This window comes from Bufo bufo, chromosome 3 (assembly GCF_905171765.1).
Source record: "Bufo bufo chromosome 3, aBufBuf1.1, whole genome shotgun sequence".
NCBI lineage: Eukaryota > Metazoa > Chordata > Amphibia > Anura > Bufonidae > Bufo > Bufo bufo.
Window position 1 is genome coordinate 650702999 of NC_053391.1, and position 14467 is coordinate 650717465.

General features: G+C 46.0%; 1 protein-coding gene across 2 annotated transcripts in view; it reads right to left on the reverse strand.

Moving 5' to 3' along the window:
- The window catches only part of ELMOD1 (ELMO domain containing 1), a 132313-nt gene extending 118058 nt beyond the window's left edge, over positions 1–14255 (reverse strand). For both annotated transcript variants that reach the window (XM_040426271.1, XM_040426270.1), the window contains exon 1: positions 14171–14255. The gene's annotated coding sequence lies outside the window, so the exon portion shown is untranslated. The remainder of the gene's footprint in view (positions 1–14170) is intronic.
- Positions 14256–14467: the final 212 nt, after the last annotated feature.

Here is a 14467-nt window from a genome sequence, read left to right on the forward strand (position 1 = left end):
ATTTTTTATCCGTCTCACTGAGCTGGTCACACACGCTCAGTTTAAGGCCTCATGCCCACGAATGTATTTTTTGCCCGTGTCCATTCAATTTTTTTTGTGGTCCATATGTGCAACCATTCATTTCAATGGGGCCACAAAAAAAAAACAGAAATGACTCTGCGTACATTCCGTATCCATATGTCTGCAAGTCTGTTCCGCAAAATGATAGAACATGTCCTATTCTTGTCCGTTTTGCGGACAAGGACAGACATCGTTACAATGGATCTGCAAAAAAATGGCTATAACACGGATGACATCCGCAAAATACTACAGCCATGTGTATGATCCCTAAGGGCCTGGTTCACACGTGAGCGTATTTGATACGCGCGTTTTAGTCGGACGTTTTCGGGGCGTATCACAGCGCGTTTATAGAAATATCCTGTGGAGCACTATCACCCTTTCCTGTGTTTTTATGTACAGAGGAGAGTGTGTTGGTGTGGGTCTCTGCAAACGACGACGTATTTTGCCGCGTTCCCGTTGAAGTCTATGGGCGCGAACGCGCGACAATATGCCCCAAAGAAGCTCCTGTACTTCTTTGGGCGTAGGGCATTTTACAGCGCGTTCGTACGCGCTGTAAAAAGCGCAGGCGAGAACCATGCCCATAGGGAAACATGGGTTTTCGCCTATTGAGCGTTTTATAGCTCGTAGGAACGCGCTGTAAAACGCTCAGGTGTGAACCAGGCCTTAATCTTCAACCGTCACCAGGCGTATGTTCTGTTAGAAGCTCTGACAGTTACAGGGAGAGAACTGCAGCAGAAACGAAATGCACACAGAGTCATTTCCGTTTTTTTTCAGTACCCATTGAAGTGAATGGTTTCGCATACAGGCTGCAAAAAACGGAATTGATAGAAAAAATATAAGTTTGTGTGTATGACCCCTTAGAAAGGTATTGTCATGTACTATACGATGTCTGATTTTCATTTTTTCCATCAGTCATGGGATGACCCCTTGATAGGGGGTAACACTTGGCTCCACATTCATACTCACAATATCTTGTGTCGTCTCCATCCCATGTCTGTTCATTCCCCATGAAAATAAATGATATCTTTTATAACGTCCAGAAATGTCGTTTATATAATCCCATAGGGACAATCAAGCCTCGTCCATCCAATGATCTCCACTGGCCGTTATTTGGGCACAAGAGTTAAGAAAAACATAAAAAGAACGCAAAGTGATCTGACAGCGACGGGTAATGAAGCAAAATTATTCATGTTTTACACATGAATTGAGTGTTAAAGCTAAATAAACCATGTACTGTGCCCCGCAGCCCTTCTAAAATGGCTTCACTACTGCAGTATTTTATTTTCAGCTGTACTGTAAAGGGATAGAAAAATGTGTCCGTCTCAGGGATCAATGACCCATGAGGCGGAGGGTCAGCTGCAGTTCACCCATAATGACTGCGCTAGACTGTAGATAAATAGCATGTAGTCCATCAATGTGAGCAGAACCATCATCATCAATTGAGCTGGATTACGCTGTTTGCAGGTTATGACAGGATACTAGAGAAAACAAAAATATTCGCTTTTTCTTTTTTATGCATGTATTCTGCAGGATTAAGAGAAGTTTTCTAGGGTACATGCAAGTGGTTTTTGTTGCAAAATGTTATATAATGTTCTAATGTATTGTGGTGCACCACACTAGTTTGTATGGATTAGTCGGAGTTAATAATCCTGACTCAGCCCCTGTAGGAAGCTGGGTGTTGGACTTGGGTCCGCCCCTAGCTCAGTCAGTTTTTCTAGCTGGGGAAGTGAGAGGGAGCTACATGTTTGCACTCTTGTACTAGGCCTGAACTTGAAAGAACCACTCTCTGAGAGATCCACGAAGAGAAAGCCATCAGTAAGGTATTCACTGTTTAACGCCTCATGCACATGACCATTCTGTGCATTGGGGACTGCAATTTGCGATCCCCAGGGCACGGGCAACATATGTGCGGATTCCGCCGACGGATCCAGACCCATTCTACTTGAATGGGTCCGTGGTCCATCTGCACCGCCCGTGGTCCGTCTGCACTACTTTTTTGAGGTGCGGAGGCACGGACAGAAACCCCACGGAAGCACTCTGCGGTTCTTCCGTGCCTCAGCTCCGCACCGGACCTTTCCGGTTTGCGGAACCATTCAAGTGAATTCAAGTGAATGGGTCCGCATCCGTGATTCGGTGAGCACACGGCCAGTGCCCGCATATTGTGGACCTGCTGTTTGCAGTCCGCAATACGGGCACGGCCGGGCAACGGTTGCGTGCATGAGGCCTAAGGGTGAGATAGACTTTACTGCAGTGAGAGGGTAATTGCTAAAACATCCTTCACACTTGGACACAGTCTGGCACATCGTATCTCAATCCTGTAGCCTTCATATGGGAATTACAGAGATTTTTGTAAGGACCTTATTGCCAGACTTCGATTCTGCAGAGAGTCTTCGGAAAGATAGAAAGAAGGATTACTACAACCCCCAACCTGGCTTATAGCCATACTTTACTATGTAGGAAGATTTACACTGTGGATTTTTTGTTTGATACCATTGGATGTACTACAACTCCCATTCTGCACTTTAGAAAAGAGAGACATTTCTTTTCTACCTCTGTCCTGGTGCACCTGCACCCACAACACCTAGGGCATGCCAACTACAACCAGACAGGAGCCCCAACATCAGGATGACCCCCGAAGGAAGAAAGGGTGCACCATTCTATCACTGCCCAGTCCTAGGAAACATCGGTGTGAGGACTACCACTGTGAACACGTATTGCAGCCAGAGCCACGAGCACTCCCATCCCCCTCTCCTCCGGGACTTGCAGCACATGGGACTGTGTAAAATTAAAAAAATAAATGTCACTCACCTTTAAAATGTCCTACAGGTCCCGCCTCACCTCTCTGATCCCTGCTGGGCCTGTAGTGATGATATTATGCATGCGACTGCTGAGGACAGTGATTGGCTGCAGCAGTCACAGGCCCAAAGGGAACTGGAGTGGTGGCCCAGGATCCGCGGGACATTTAAAGAGGTTTTGCAAAAGTTTTTTACTGATCACCTATCCTCTGGATAGGTCATCAGTATCTGACCAGTGGGGGTCTGACTCCCAGGACCCCCGCTGATCAGCTGCCTGAGAAGGCAGCGGCACTCGCATTCGCACGTGGACTTCTCTCAGCTTTGCCTAGGCCATTGATGTCACATTCATCGGTCACGTGGCCTAGGAGCAGCTCAGTCCCATTGAAGTAAATAGGTCTGAGCGAGATACCAAGCGCAGCCGCTATACAATGTACAACTCTGTGCTTGGTAAGTAAAAAACACTTGGAAAACCCTTTTAAGGGTGCATTTACACGACCGTATGTATTTTGCAGTCCGCAAAACGCGGATCTGCAAAAAATAAGGGTGACGTCCGTGTTGCATGTTTTTATTGCGGACCCATTGTAACAATACAACGAACAAGGATAGGAGTGGTTTTATCTTTTTTGCGGGACATACGGAGGCGGACAACACACGGGGTGATGTCTGGTTTTTTTGTGGACCCATAGCAATGAATGCGGATCAGATGTGGACCCGGAATACATGCCCACGACTGTACTGGCTCAGTGCCCGTGTTGTGGACCATAAATGGCCAGTCCGGAATATACGGGCATCGGCTGTGTGCACTCCGTGGTGCGGATGCGGACCCATTGACTTGAATGCTTTTGCAATCTGCAAGATACGGCCAAAGATAAGACATGTCCTATTTTTTTGCGGAGGCACGGATCGGAGCCCACTGAAGCACTTCCGTGGGCTTTGTGGTCCATGCCTCCGCACTGGAAAAAGATAGGACAAGTTCTATCTTTGGTTGTATCTTGGGGGATCACGGACACATTCAAATCATGCTCGTGTGCCTGAACCCTAAAGGGGAGTCATTTATTTCTTTTTTTCCATTTTACACGGTCCTTTGCTCTCTATCAAATGTAAAGAGAATCTCGGAGAACCCCAGATAGACTGTCATGGCCACGATAATTGGGACCCCAACAAGTCTGGGTTTTTCTCCAGTGCCATCACAGATTTATCATCTCCCTGCACCACTTTTCTAGAATAAAAAAGTTACTTTAATAGTAAACCAAAAGTAACTTTTTATACGCCACTTACAACTATTTTTTTTTTACTTTCCTGAAAAGGGGGTGCGGTGAGGGCAGGGCCAGTGGGTCCGGCACATGTATCTTCATTTGCTCCTGTTCACCGGCACAAATGAAGACAGAAATCAAAGGCAGCTCCAACCTGCTGTAGAGTTAATTCTGGCGCCCGGACTGCCAGAAGATGCGCCTGCCCGCTAAATCACCTAAACTACATGAAAACCGCATTGGAAATATTAGCATTGGGTCCAGTTTTTGATTTGACAGAAAAAAACAAAAAACATAAGAAATAAATGTTTCACCTGTAAAAAATGCAACTGCATTGAAAACTGCAGCAATACCACGTGCATTTTTTTTATTGCATTTTTATGCGGGTTTAGCCGCGCCGTCCGATTACATCTTTTTTTTTTCCCCGAGCTGCAGTTCTGCATAGTTAGAAATCTGCAGCATCCAGATTAATTCACGTCTAGTCTGAAGACAAAGAACATTTTCTGTACGCAGGCATCAATTCTGCATGAACTAGATAATTAAAAGGAGAATAACTGCTCCTCGGAGAAAGGTAAATTGTGTCGGCGTTAAGACTCTATTTCATCAGAAACCAGACCATCACGAAACTGCTGCCGAGTCCTGCACCTTGTGAGAAATGTACCCGGTGCAAAGACAATGTATTAGTAATGTCTCTCTCATCAAAATATTATAGGGGATTCAATTGGTGAAAACCCACAAAAAAAAAAACACCATGAAATGAGTATGATTATGTCCAGTCCATACTAACACAACCATGTACTTGTTTCACACTAGCGGCACAGACCTCCAGCAGGCATTGACTATAATGGGGGCGGGGCGGAGTTCCGGCAGCCTCTCGGCATGCACTACCATGCCGCCGCCGGAACTCGGCCCCGCCCCCATTATAGTCAATGGGGACGGAGCGGTAGTCCAGGGGCACGCGTTCACTAGCGGCAGGACGTATCCGACAGGCTGTTCACCTGCTGGAACAGCCTGCCGGAGGTCCGTGCCGCTAGTGTGAAAGTACCCTTACTACAGCATCCAAACACACCGCTTCTGCTGGCAGATACGACATGTCCTATCTTTTGCGGTGCGGAGGCACGGACCCGTAAGCCCCACGGTAGGGCTTCCCAGTGTTTCTGTGGGCTTCCCATCCATGCCTCCGCTCAAGATAGGACATGTCCCATCCTTTGGCGTATCTTGTGGATCACGGACTCATTCAAGTCAATGGGTTCGTATCTGCAGCACGGAGTTTACACGGGCAGTGCTTGTGTTTTGCGGACCGCTATTTGCAGTCTGCAACATGAGCAAGGCAACAGTACGGTCGTGTGAATGAGCCCTTAGTGTGTAGTGCCTGTGTAGCCTTGTAGAAGATACCCTGTAGCCGATCAAGGGCCCCATCACTTTGACTCTTCAGGATTTTCCCCCCACCAAATAGCTCTGACTCTTCAGGAACCCCGCCCCCCCTCCCACTCCCAATAACTCTGACTCTTCAGAATCCCGCCAGACTCTGACCCTTCAGGCTCCTGTCATTCCTCCCTCATTCTGTTTATTTCGAATCCGACCAAGGACAACATCTGCATGGAGTTTGTATGTTCTCCCCGTGTTTGCGTGGGTTTCCTCCCACACTCCAAAGACATACTGATGGGGAACTTAGATTGTGAGCCCCATTGGGGAAAGTTGGATGCTAATGTCTGTAAAGCGCTGCGGAATATAGTATCGCTATATAAGTGCATAAAATAAATAAATACATTTCCTTATCGGCAGCACATCCCTGATCACACAGGGAGACGTGCTGTCGAAATCCTAATAAAGGATACCTATCAGCTGATGAATGAGCATTTTCTCAATAATATGGGACAGGCCAATTATCGGAAACCAGCACTTATTCCCAATAATTGGCCTGAAAATGGTAAAGTCTAATAAGGTCTTAAAGGGTAACTGTCATGCTTTCATCAAAAAATCTATTTTAGCACATGTTACTACTGCAGCAGAATTATGTTTAAAGCAATCTTTAGTTTCTTCACATACCACTGTTTTCCTTGAGTTTTTCCCTTAGTTACGGCTGTTTAAACATTTACAATACGAGGACCTTCTCAAGATGGCTCCTCTGCCAGTTCTCTGAGGCCAAAACTGCTTTCCCTCAATTCCCATACACACTTGCTGTAGCCAGCAGCTCCCTGCCAGCCAATCAGATCGGATTACTAAGAGACACGCCTTCTCACTCTAAAGCCTAATGCAGGCATGCAGTGTGAAGGACCGCCCCTCTGTCTTCTGTTTATACTAAAGGGAAGACAGACAAGCCCTAGCAACGGTCTTTTAAGGGAGCAGTGGAAAGGGACAGGGGACATTAAGGAAAGCTGTTATTATAAGGTAATTACAGATCTTTTGACAATCATTGACAGACTAACTCAGGTATACATGCCTAGCTCTAATAAACTAGCAAATACAAAAAATACGAGTTACCCTTTTAAGACTGCTCAAAAACAGAACCTTGACTAGGACCTATGCAAATCAGAAATCAAGTCTCTCAAGCTGGAGGGTCACATATGGTAGCGAGAACAAACAGATCATAGAGGTAACAATAAAATGGGGATAAAGCAATGCACTTTACACAAAACACATGCACCAGAAATAGTCGCCAGTAAATTACAGGGTAATGAGGAGCGGTGTGAGCGGCAGAAAGACTTTAGGGCATGTGAACAAAGGCAGCCTCGCTAATTGGCAGCTGCTTAAAAGCAGCCCGCGTCTTGTACAATATTGAAAGGCAAAGTCATTAACGCTTCAATTCTTATTATTGCGGTGGAGATGAAGCAGCCTGATGGCCCCTCCAAGGCCCGTTATACACACAGACACGTTTTCTGCATCAACGGCGATGCAAATGGTTCCAACTTCTGTAGCCAGAGGGAGGAACCACCTGCCTCCATTTGTACTACTATACCACGGGGTTATGATAAGGTATTTTATATTAAAATATTCCATTTTGTTATTGGCTTTTTTATATGGCAAATGTATTGGCACAGCTGTGACAAATCTGTGCAAAATGGAGCCCGATCCCTTATAAATTATGTCCAAGCACAGCGGCGTACCTTCATAAACGACTGCTAAGGGCAGGGGGTGGGGTGGCACTAATCTTCTACTCTCCTTCCGTTCAGAGGTGAAAACTCAAAATTTTCATGTAGCCACCACTAGGGGCGAGCTCAGTGCTAAGACATTATTATAGCTTCCATTGCCCTGTACAACCTCCTATGCCCTGAGCTCCCCCTAGTGGTAGATGCTGGCAGCCAGTTTTGTAATATGTGAAGATAGAGAATTTATTAGTGTATTTGTACCAGTTGTCTGGTGTAAATACATTGAGAAATATGGTGTTCAGGATGAGCGCCATATTTTTGAAGCACCTGTTCCTCTTTTTCAGACAAAGAAGTCTGATAAAGTAGGTGATTTTTACATTTTTTTTTTATTTCTTCTGCTTAATTAAAAATAATTCTAAATTAGTCAGAAATCTGGGCCATTGCACTTTGCATTCTTCATTGCCTTGGATTGCTTGATGAACGTTCACTGGGAAATTTGTGGCACAGGGGGGGGCCATACTAGGTTTTACTATGGGGCCCATGAGCTTTGTGTAGTATACCTTTGTCCAAACACAGAAATAAAATGTAGCATGTAAGATTTGTCCTGCCATCTGTTAAAGAGTAACTGTTATTTCATTTTTTATTTTTCTATAGATGAATAGTACAGGCGAATAGTAGGAACTTTGCTTCCCTCTCCTATCACGCTCCTTTCCCACTCCCCTTCCTCTTCATAAACTTGCAATCCATTGCTGACATCTACCTTCAGTGAATGCAGGCTACCTGCTCACTGAAGGATCAGATTACATCCAAGTCTGGGGATAGGGGAGAGGGAGGAGGAGGGAAAGGCTGCTGCAGAGAGACTACTGCTGGTTTGTAAGTGATTTAATATCTACATTCACTGCTGGATTCACATCTACACTGCTCGGCACTGCTGTATATTGTCCTCCATTACTGCTGTTGCTTCTGAGGTTTTGTTACAGACTTAGGGAGCAGAATCTCCTGTTTCTCCATGGGTAGTGTATGGGCAGACATGATTCCGGCAAGTCTCCACTGACTAGCTCAGAAACAAATGAGAATTCTAGACATATTGCACAGGGAAATACTGCCAAAAAATGCCAGATACAAGTCAAATAACAGTCAGATATAGTGTCATTCCTCCTGTACACAAGGGCTACCGGGATTACGCTATGCTGCATATAGAACATAAAAAGGTAACTACTGTTTTTATTATGAATATATTGTTATAAAGTAAACTATTAACAGTTTGCAGAAAATGAGCTACAGATCCTGCTGTCCCAGATCGTGTTTTACGACTGGCGTTAGCAGTGTCAGGACCACGGACAGTTGCAGTGAGACGCTGCTCTCTATTAACATCATAAGTAGTGTTGAGCGAATCGACCTTTAGATCCAAGATCCGAAGTTGATTCGCTCCAAATTTCGTTTGAATGCTGTACGGAGATTTGTCTGTAAAAGCAAGTCCTCCCGTTCTTGTGATTGCTGGGGGACCAAACGCTGGGGCCTTCTTAGGGATAGGGGATAACTGTTGTAATGGGATTATGGGACAACTCCTTCAAGTATTGTGTAGGTTTTATTCTTAAAGGGTTAGTCCACGATTAGAAAACAACTGCCAATGCAAATGAGCACCACACAACTCCATGGGTTCTGTCCAGTATTGTAGCTCAGTCCAATTCACTTGAACAGGAATGACAGAAGGAACCAGACATAGTCCAATGACGAAAGTGGTGCCAAATATAAAAGGCCAATTTATATTATATCTAATACTGGAAAGCCAGCATATAAACCTCCCTAAAGTTTACTGGGCTATATACTACTAGTTCTAAAAGGATAAAGAAAGGAAGAAGAAGCTGAAGAATTTCTCCCACCGCTTGTAACTGAAAAGAAGCTTCATCTTATGGTGGGCATAGGAGAGAACTCAAAAGAAAATACAATTATACTGGACCAAAATAACAGAAGAAGAAGAGGTCCATCAGCAGCAAGAGGAAGGGAAATGGGCCAGAAGATCCAGGTGGAGGATAGACATTTGATACGGCGATCGATTGTAAAAAAAATCACTTGCCTCATTCTTACCACTTTTAGTAATAATACTAGTCCTAAAAAGAGGACGGAGAAGAACGAAGAGACAATTATAAACACATCATTGAGAAGACCCAAAGACAGGCCACGCTGGAAAAACCCTACACTGATGGTCACCCGAAGTTGAGCTAATAACTCAATGTCAATAAGCTGCCAATAAGACAGTTGGTGAAGTAGAGAAGTGAAGAGAGATAAGAACTTGGGTCCCATCTTACGTTTTCTAGATTCTACACTCATTTTGGGTCCTGAACATAAACCACTAATGATTTTTTTTTTCATATTTTCTTGATTTAGCTCATGGAAATACATCTATGTCTGCTAATCTCCTTTGGTTATGCGTCGTTTACGGCGTTGTCTTACCCTGTAATCTTTCTTTGGACAATTTTGATACTAATGAAGACAAACCTTCCTTTAGGCTCCTGCTATTCAGAATGCTTACTCGGCATTTGTGGTGTGATCTGCGACGTTGGACGTAGCCCCTGTAGCAGGGTATACGATATGAAAACCGCTCCCCCAGGCAACAGCAGAAGATCTACCGAAGGTCCATCATCACATGTGATATTCATGGTCAAAGGGAATTAAGCTCATAAATGCTCCTCCACCACGCTTATATATCAACTCCAAAACCAACCACAACTATGTAATATAAAATGAAAGGTTAAAGGGGTATTCCCATCTCAGACATTGATGGGATATCGCTAGGATATGCCATCAATATCAGATGAGTGTGGGTCCCACCTCCGTGACCCGCTCCTATCTCCTGAAGTGAAGGAGAGCACACAGCGCATGCGCGGCTACCCTCTGTTCACCGCTATAGAAGCTTCGAAAACAGTCGAGCATTGGTTCAGCTATTTCCGGCAGTCCCATGGCAGTGAATGGAGAGGTGGCCATGCATGCGCAGGTGCGCTCCATTCACTGCCATGGGACTGCTGGAAATAGCTGAGTGTGCTTGCTCTGTTATTTTTGGAACTCCCAATGAAATGAATGAAGAGAACGTCGCATACGCGTGATGCACTCTGCTTCATTTCGGGGGCACTGCTCAGGAGATAAGAGTGGATCACAGAGGTGGGACCAGCACCTAGCGGACATTGATGGCATGTCCTAGCGAGATGCCATCAATGTCTTAGATGGGTATAACCTTTTAATCAGCTTTGCATGCTTTATTATATGTATTTCACTTTAATGTAGAATAATATATAATATGGAAGTTTTGTGATCCTGGGGTTGTGGCGACTTGTACCCCAATCATTTCCATTATGTTGTGCTACACTGTGCTATGCTTCTCACAGCCAAAGCCGCCATGGAGCCCCAGCCTAAAAAGCCCCTCTCCCAAATATTACCCCAAGTAGCAGATAATACCAACGGAAAGACATACAGTATATTGTATTACAAAGCCTCGGAGCTGTATACCAACACCAATATGAGACCCTATCCAAAAAGTAACAGGGTCTAATGTGAAAAAGGGTTAAAAGGGTTCTTTCCCCATAGAAAGTGATGGCCTCCAGTGGAGGTCAACCTTTCCAATCCTCGGAATGAATGACCCATGCATTAGGGTAAGCTTAACCTGCTTGTCCCCTCAGGCCCTCACTATCTGATGGGCATCTTCATGGATCATCTACTGTGCAGTAGCTATGACCTTTGAACTACACCGCTCCGTCCGTCGTGCAGTCGACTGAGCTGGTTACTACAGCGCCGCGTCCCATTCACTTCACCTTATCCCGTCCCTGTTGTTTCTGGTCCCCACCGATCCGGTAGTGATCACATGATCTGTACACCAACCAACGGCCTCACCCTTTACATTTGCATAAACCGCACGCGACCGCTGAGCCTCTGTGGTGCTGGGAGCGGGACACTGTGAACAGGTAAGTGGTTTCTTTTTGTTTTCAAACAGAATTCCCTCATGGGGTATTTGGTCCCATGTTCATATGTGCCCGCATTGATGAGAAAAATGAAGTTTTCATATATGCAAATGAGCCTCTAGGAGCAACGGGGGCGTTGTCATTACACCTAGAGGCTCTGCTCTCTCTGCAACTGACGCATCATCTGCACTGTGAGGGTCAGATGTGATGACATTTTCACTGTCTGGTCCTGAGAATCACAGAGGGCGCGGCAGTTGCAGAGAAAGCGGAGCCTCTAGGTGTAATGGCAACGCCCCCGTTGCTCCTAGAGGCTCATTTGCATATACTAAAACATCATTTTTCTCCGCAATGCGGGCACATATGAACATGGGACCAACACAGATGCCTTCAGCTGCCAAGCGCACATGTAACAGGTCAGCCAGTCTCATAGGTACAAAACTGCTGACAGATGCATTTTAAAAACTCCTTAAAGGGGGGGTGTCTCACTTCAGCAAATAGCATTTATCATGTAAAGAAAGTTACTAATGTGTTGTTTTTATTCATTTTGCTTCCTTTGCTTGCTTAATTCATTTTTCCATCACATTATACACTGCTCGTTTCCATGGTTACGACCACTGTGCAATCCAGCAGTGGTGGTCGTGCTTGCAAAAAATATGAAAAAGCACTGGCCTCTTGGGTGACAGGGACCATAGGAGAGCACATAAGCTAGTGCTTTTTTTCTTTAGTGTACAAGCACGGCCACTGTTGATGGATTGCAGGGTGGTCGTAACCATGGAAACAAGCAGTGTATAAAGTGATGGAAAAATAAATCCAGCCAGCAAAGGAAGCAATATGGACAATCACAATACATTAGTAAGTGCCTTGTATTAACTTTCTCTACATGATAAATGGTACTTGCTAAAGTGAGAGAACCCCTTTAATTCCTGTTCTGTAGAAGTAACAGCCTGAATCCATCGGGGCTACAGACGAGACACAGGCGACGGGGCAATCACCAGCTACACTCTTCACTATAGGAGTGCACAGTATTGCCCCCTATTGATAGATGCCACAAGAAACTGGGAGCCCTGGCACTGACAGGTAGATTCACATTTCAGGGCAGGTGGGCACAGTCTGTTAGCATCAGCTCTAAAATAGGGTAAATTATTGTATAATTTCTTTAAGGATTTGTCTGCGTTACAAATAGATGGGCGTCCCGACGATGACCGCCTGTCAGACAGATATTATCACAGTGATGTAGCTGTCGCCTCTCCTGATACGTCTGTTTTAGTAACTACCCGTATTCGCCGTGTAATACGAATTCTGGAGCATCTGTTCTGATGACTCTATGAGGCGCCAACCTTCTATTAATCCTGCTAGACCTTTATGGATAAAGTGACAACTAGGTTACGCGTTGTGGGTGTGTCCCTGACACTATCCAATCAGTGCTGCCAGTGCAGGGACACACCCCCAACTGGTAACAGAGTTGTCAATTTATCCATAAACTTCTAGAAGGAATATCTGTAAAGAATAAATCAAGGCAACTGGACTTACTGTAGATTTCTTGAAAACGTTTCAGTCGTTCTTCCAACGAGCTTTCTCAATTCTCAGAACGAGTGAAACGTTTTCAAGAAATCTACAGTGAGTCCAGTTGCCTTGATTTATTCTTTACAGATATACCATGACCTGGATAAATGAGAACCTTCACAGACATATTTCTAGAAGGAAGAACAGAGGAATGGCACAGCATAGAGTCATAAGAATAAATGCTCTAGAGCCGTCATTTCAGCGCCGCCCCTGGCATCTAGCTGATCGGTGCCGCCCGGCATCTAGCTGATCGCACCGCCCGGCATCTAGCTGATCGCACCGCCCGGCATCTAGCTGATCGGCGCCGCCCCTGGCATCTAGATGATCGGCGCCGCCCCTGGCATCTAGATGATCGGCGCCGCCCCTGGCACCCAGCTGATCGGCGCCGCCCCTGGCACCCAGCTGATCGGCGCCGCCCCTGGCACCCAGCTGATCGGCGCCGCCCCTGGCACCCAGCACCCCTACCAGCCTCCCACCACCCGTCAAGTATACGGCGCTGTAGGGTATCAGACTTATCACTGCAACGTTTCATCAAGGAACCTAACAAGAAGCTTCAACATTCCCTCTGTCCCCGTCAGACGGCCCCGGCCGCTGTGATCTGCCATCTATATGAACAGCAGGACAGGTTTAGTGTCATGTGATATTCTGAAGATGAAGGTGAAGACCGGCCCCGAAACAGACCGCCTTAAATAACAGTCTGACAACACTGACACCTGCCCCCCCCCAACAAGACATGAATCCTATACCGCCCCCATCCATGCCAAAAGAACAGCACCTATTGTGTCGCCTCAACACAACACCACAGGGGAACATCTGTATAGAACACGGTGAGAGGGAGGGTAGATAATAGACGGATAGATAGATAGATAATAGATAGATAGATAGATAGATAGATAGATAGATAGATAGATAGATAGGTAGATAAAAAGAAAAAATTAGAGCAGCACTGCAATGTATAAGTACAAATGGAGTGCCAGCGGCTGTGAAGGCGATCCCCCTTCAAATAAGTAATAGGAAAAATTCCACGGCACATCCAGGGCGTAAAATAATATTAGGCTTTATTCACCAGATCGCGACGTTTCGATCCACCTCCTGGGATCTTTCTCAAGCAGTGCGGTCTGGTGAATAAAGCCTAATATTATTTTACGCCCTGGATGTGCCGTGGAATTTTTCCTATTAGATATCAGACAGATATGGGATGGACAGATAATACCAGTACATACTGCACGGCCCCTATAATATAATTACTGACCATTAACCCTGTAGAGTACGGTTCTTGACTGTTGGACCTTTCCTGGGTTAACCCCTCCGCCCCCGGGCTGGCCCTCGCTGCATTCTGCTCCTCTATTTGGTATGCAGCATGTGTGCTCCGAGCCCATCAATAACATCATGCCCATAGGAAGCCCAGCAATGCCCGTCACCATGCCCCGGCTGGCAGGGCTGGGGTCGGGGGCTCTCACCTGTATGTGACCGGTGTCGGGAGCGGCTCCGGGTCTCAGGGTCCCATCATCAGGCGGCTGTCACTCACCAAACGCGGCTGCTCCACTACACGGCCGCGCGCCTCAGCCACCGAGAACAGGCGCGTCCCCGACACCCGCGGCCAATCAGAGCGGGGGATTGTCTCAGGCCACGCCCACCCGCTCACCTTAGCGCCTGAGCAGTCCCTGTGTCTGTGACACGATAGGGTTAATGCTGGGTTTCTCTTAGAATCCGTTCTGTGGTCTGTACACATCCGCACTGTTCCCTGACTTGTCCGC